The sequence below is a fragment of the Gymnoscopelus braueri genome (assembly GCF_963280865.1).
Source record: "Gymnoscopelus braueri genome assembly, chromosome: 10".
Taxonomy (NCBI): domain Eukaryota; kingdom Metazoa; phylum Chordata; class Actinopteri; order Myctophiformes; family Myctophidae; genus Gymnoscopelus; species Gymnoscopelus braueri.
In genome coordinates this window covers 22,839,358-22,845,176 of record NC_137611.1, presented here as the reverse complement: position 1 = coordinate 22,845,176, position 5,819 = coordinate 22,839,358, and the positions used below count along the sequence as shown (strand labels likewise).

At 41.5% G+C, this 5,819-nt stretch overlaps 1 protein-coding gene across 2 annotated transcripts in view; it reads left to right on the top strand.

Annotated features, from left to right (window-relative positions):
- Positions 1-724: 724 nt before the first annotated feature.
- LOC308094273 (rho GTPase-activating protein 12-like) overlaps positions 725-5,819 on the top strand; it is a 54,300-nt gene continuing 49,205 nt past the window's right edge. For both annotated transcript variants that reach the window (XM_080440821.1, XM_080440820.1), the window contains exon 1: positions 725-925. The gene's annotated coding sequence lies outside the window, so the exon portion shown is untranslated. The remainder of the gene's footprint in view (positions 926-5,819) is intronic.

The window sequence follows — 5,819 nt, the reverse complement described above, 5'->3', positions numbered from 1 at the left end:
AGGACCAAAAAATCCCTATGCCCCTGGACTGTAAGCCCTGGCTGTTCTGTCATAAAATATCAAATTAGAAATGTTTCACTTTACTATGTTTCACTAAACATACGTATTCTGAACATTTTGAGCAACTCAGTAAATCTGTAGCTCCAACGGTTTACCATGTTGGAAATAGTGCACCGGTTATGGTCATTTAAAAAAGTACGTGGTCATTTTCAGGTATTTCGTCCCGGATGGAGAATTAGTAAGTTCCTAAGTTGTTCCCTGGGGTCATATTAGCAAAGAACAGTTGAGATATTCTCTCCTAAATGAAGTGCATACATATCTTAGCCAGGTCCTAGACTAATTAGAAAAAGTGCTCCTCGGAGCACAGGTCTCCGCCAGGTCATTTAGGTTATTGTTTGGACAAAATCTGTAGGAGTAATATAAAAAAATGGGTTTAGCAAAAATCGGCCTCCTGGTGGCACTATAACGGGCTGATCTGAAAAATTTCAGAGGTTCTGCTCTGGCACCCAGGGAGTGTGTGTGCACAGTTTCGCTGCCATCCGGCCAACGGTGCCGGAGATTAGCTGTTCACAGACGGACGGACAGGGTGCAAAACATTGTCTCTGTCACCCCTTCGGCCTGGCGGAGACAAAAATGATATCTTATTTTGAAGTCTGCCAACCGGATGTTTATTACTTAGTAAGGCTTATCTTGACGAGCGTGTTAAGATCTGACGGAACAGCGGGTTGTCCTGAGGCTGTTACCTTTCGCAAAGTAGTAACCAGCCAGTGGATTCAGATACAGGTCGAAGGAGGGGAGAAGGAATAGGAAGAGAAGGAACATTCATTGGATTGTTTTAAACTTTAATCCAGGAAAACCTGCCGCGGCCGCAGCGTGTTATTATTGTCTTCTTCTCTCTGGATCTGATTCTCGCTACAAGAAGAAGGTAAGACTTTTCCCTGACTTCCAGTGTTTTGGATTTACTTACACTTTGAGAACCAGCCGAAACCCTAATTAGCTAAAACGTTAGCAACAGTTTAGCTACTCCTGCCTGCCTGCCTGCCTACCTCATGTATACTCCGCAGTACGACGATGTCGGTCTGTCAAAAGGAACTGATCTACAAGCTTGTGTAGATCAGTTAAATTTGACAAGTGACATGTAAAAAAAAAAACACCCCTATTTTTTTTCTTCTGAAAGTAATGTTTTACAGTAACTAGTAGTCTTGTCATTAAAGGCACAAGCAGTGCTTCAAACGTAAACAAAATGTTTGTGTAGCAGTGGAGACATTTATTCTGTAGGACAGTGGTTCTCAACCTGTGGGTTCGGGCCCCCCGGGGGGGTCCCCACATGAGTTTATTTATTTATTTTTGGGGGGAGGGGGGGGGGGGGGGCAAGATGACAGTGAAGTGGCAATTTAAGGACTTCTATGACCTTTTTATAGTCCTAAGGTACTATAAAAAGGTCATATCAACAAACTATACTATAAAAAGTGGTCAAATAATATAAGAGAGTAAAAAAAATAAAAAATAGCCGATCTACAAGCTCACTGCCAGACATTGTGAGCTTGTAGATCTTCTATTTTCACAATATTTATCTGTGGAACCGAAAATGTAATGCCTGTTTATTTTGAGGGGTCCCCTCCCCAGTTCAAATATGATTATTTTGGGGGGTCACGGCCTGAAGAGGCTGAGAACCACTGCTGTAGGACACTAGGTGATTGTCTCAGCTCTTGATAGATGGACAGCAGGTAAATAGTTTGAAAGCTGCATTTGCTGTATTGTGGGGGCTGTTGTAGGATTGTTTACACTAATGTTTGTAAACATTGTAGTAAAAAAGACTAAAATGTATATTTATGATGGGTTCCAATTTATCTTTAACATTATATCAAACTCTTCAAGAATGTATGTATGTGTATGTATGTATGTATGTATGTTTTTTATGTTCTTGGAATATAGATTTCTACTGTAATTGCTACACATCACCCAACACTTTCCCCTTGAAAATTCCATATAAATGTTACACACTGGATGCAGTGATGCTGTGTGGTTTAGCATAGTCAGAGACAGAGTGAGACATGGCCTATTTGCTCTGATTCAAGGAAAGCTGTGGGGAGAGAGTTGTTTAACTAGGACATACTGTGCTGAACCGAGCTGTTATATTTGGTGTGCTTACACCCAGAGGTCACCATGGACCTCCTGAGGAGTGAGTACTTCTGCTTCAGACCTCTGTGATGTTACATTATCAACCACATTGATTAGATGTGTGTGTTTATCAGCCAATTTACCTGTATCACCTGAACCCTGGAAGGTTTCATAGCCATGTTCTCTCTCTCTCTCTCTCTCTCTCTCTCTCTCTCTCTCTCTCTAAAAAAAAAGCCTGCAGATATACACGGTATCTAGCACAGACAGATAGATACAGTATGTAGATAATCTACACACACACGCATTCTGTATGCATTATAGGTAGTTTATGTACTTTAATGACTATTAACTTGGGGGCAGTTGCTGGCCAACTATTACAATTTTACAGAGGCCAGTGAGTGATTAAAAACTCATCTCTGTATTGTCAAAAAAAAACAGCTTGAATTCTGCAAAGTGGAGCCATTTCAGAGCTGACACTGAAGAACGACGCCATGGGCCTGACATACCCGCACTTCGATGGAAAACACCTTACAGGCTCATATTGAAAATTGAAAATTCCTTCCGAGGCATTGCTCTCCATTTTGCTGAGGAAGGGGAAAAAAACAACTGTAAGGGTGCATCAGTGAACGTGCTGACGATAGCAGATTCTCTACTACAGATGCCTTATCAAATAGTTCTCGACTTCACAGACACAACTCCTCTCCTGTCACGTCACTCTCTCATGACCTTTCTTTCCCAGAAGCTCCACTCCCATGATCTGTATTTCGTCGGGTGGAAACCTCATATGTCCAAAATTGTTACTTTTCCGGATTCAAAAATTAAAAAATAGCAGACTGTCAAGCTCAAAACGTGTCGCTTTGCACCGCGTTTCGAGCTTGCAGATCTGCTATTTTTGATGCTTTTGTGTGACTCTGTAGTAGCCAGTGAGTGATATGATCGGGTATAGGGTGAGAATTTACCAGAAAACACAAAAAGTTTAAATGTGGAGATAAGAGGTTTCTGCCCGACAACAACGATATGTTCCTTGTTTTTAGAGAGATATTAAGAAAGCTGGGAAGCAGATGGTAAGAGCAGATAAGAGTTAAGACTCGGCTCTGCCCCGTCAATAAACACCACTGATCTGCCCTTGAGCAAGGCAGTAAACCTCTCCAACTTCTACACTGTAGAAATGTGGTTTATAGTACCCTATATTGGGAAGCACATAGGCCTGTGTGTGTTCAGCAACTCCCCAGCCCACGTTTCTCCAAATAAGAATATTTTTAGGTCAACTTTTGAGGTTGAACTAGGTTTTAGTAGTAGCTATTTATCTGGAAGGGAGGAGGGTAGTCTAACTTTAATGTAAACTGGGTGAGTCAACAAGTTTCCGACTGACTGACACTCACTCTCTCTGGCCCAGGCCTGACTTCAGGGAGGTTGTCAGTGATCTTTTAGGGGGAAGTGTGAAACAGGCAGGGCAGGGTGGAAAACAAACATTCCCCCACAAGCTCAGTGGATGAGAAGTCCCAAAATCCACTTGATATTTTTGTGTTTGACAAGCCAACATATCTTTTTTTAAGAGTTAAAGAAACACCCATATAATGGTTGTTTACCCACTAAAGTGGCTGAATGATAAAAAATAAAAAAAAGTATCCATATCTTTTTTTCCATGCTGAAAAGACAACCTTAAAAGCTTTTTTTTAAATTTTACATAGACTTGAGTTTTTGTTCTTGAGTATCATTTCCAAGAGATGGCATAACATAAGAGATAATCTTCTACTGGAGTGGTGGTGAATTCGGCTCCATAGACAAGGGTCTTAACCACAACAACATCATCTCTGGGCTTACAGTACAACAAAGCTCTTCAGTGAAGTGTGTATCATCATGACAGATTGTGTTCAACAGTGCATACAGTTTACTTTAGAAGAGGTTACTTATAGATGGATAGATAGCTGATCTGTGTATCCGAGAGTGGAAAGCCTATGGGCAGGCAGGGTTTCAGATAATCGCACGTTCAGATAATAAAGAAAAGATTAGACGGCATTGGAAACCGTATCGGTTTCTTCTGGTGATACCTGCCAAATGAATTAGGACGTCGCAGATGAAAGAGTTAACCATTGAAGTGATGATGCCAGTTTGCATCACCAAAATCCTATTCACCGGATTGATTCTACAGTGGTGTATGGCATTCTCTACTGTGTTCACCCACAAACCCTAACCGTTCTCTGATTGGTCAGTAGACCACACCCGCTTCAAAGAATGAACATTGAAAATAATTTATTGTGTTGATGATGGGAAGTACCCAAACTACTGCGTGGGAATTGCCCACAGTACAGCTCACTCAGCCTAAGTGCAGTCTTTGTCAGTTGGGTCATAAGATTTGATCTTTTACTCCAGTGTTTCATATATGATTGTAGCATGGTCTGCTTGTAAAGGAAAATCATGAAAGATTTAGGCTAGGCTATGTTAAAAGAGGGGATGGTGAAAAAGTGTGCCATGTTTTGCCATTGTTATTTAAATTAGGTCTGTATATGGAGACAGGAAACCAAGGGCAGAGAGAGGAGAGACATATAAGACAAAACAGGGGTCAGCATCAAACGCATGTCCTCACGCTCAAAAGGAGCATAATGGTCTGTGCGCTAACTGGCCTGTGCCACCAGGCATAGTCTTTGATTAAGATAATTAACCATAGAGGCTGAGTGAAGACAGCACAGCACTGGGTATCCCATAATGGCTGCCTAGTGCCTACTAGCCCAGAGTTTGCGGTTCAGCACGTCCAATTATGTTGATGGTGCTTGTAACGAGACTGTTGGTGAGCTGTAAGCATGTGGTTTTAAACAAGGCTATATCACAGTGATGCTGATTGCTGTGTGGTCAGGCTATTCTCAAGAATTCTCCTACTTTGAAGTGGCTTAATTTTTTAGGTATGGTGCAATTATGGATTTTTCTCACACACACACACACACACACACACACACACACACACATTGGGAAGGAAAATCTGTATTATAGTTTGAATCACACCCACTGTAAACATAGCCTCCTCCAATGGGTGCAGTGCTTATCTAAAGCAACATCCATGATGACAAATCCAGTGGATCCAATAATATTTTATAAGAATATTAAAGATTACCACAAGAAACAATTCACCATCATAGGGCTTGAAATTCACAAAGTGCAGTACTGCGCACGCCTCAGATCTCAGCACCATAGAGATACAAGGAATAGATAGGTTATAAGTGCCTTACGACTGTGTTCAGAGAAATGGGACCTGATGATGCTTATTCTATCATTATGCATCTTATCGAAACAAACGTGTCGGAGGCCCCCATGATTTGATGACTTCCTCTCCATGTTTTATGTGGAAGCACAGCATTGCTATGAATGGAAATGTCCGTTATACATTTATTTCTATGCTTAACACAGTCTGGAAGGCCGTTCTTTGGGGACACTTTGAGGAGGTCCCAGAGTGCCTATATTTAAGTTGGCCTTTTGTGTTCTAAAAGTGAATGCACTCACTGGCGGCATTTTTGTACCAGATAATATCTAGACTGGGTTATGCCTGTAGACTGTTGACGTGCAAGGCCAACAATAAAAGCCAGTCACAGAAGAAACAACAAAACTTTAAGGCGCCATCTGGCCTAGCACTAGTCCACAACTTCTGAATCTCAAGACAAGAGTGTTAACCCATTAAGGCCGGGATCTGTGTGTCATTTTAAGAT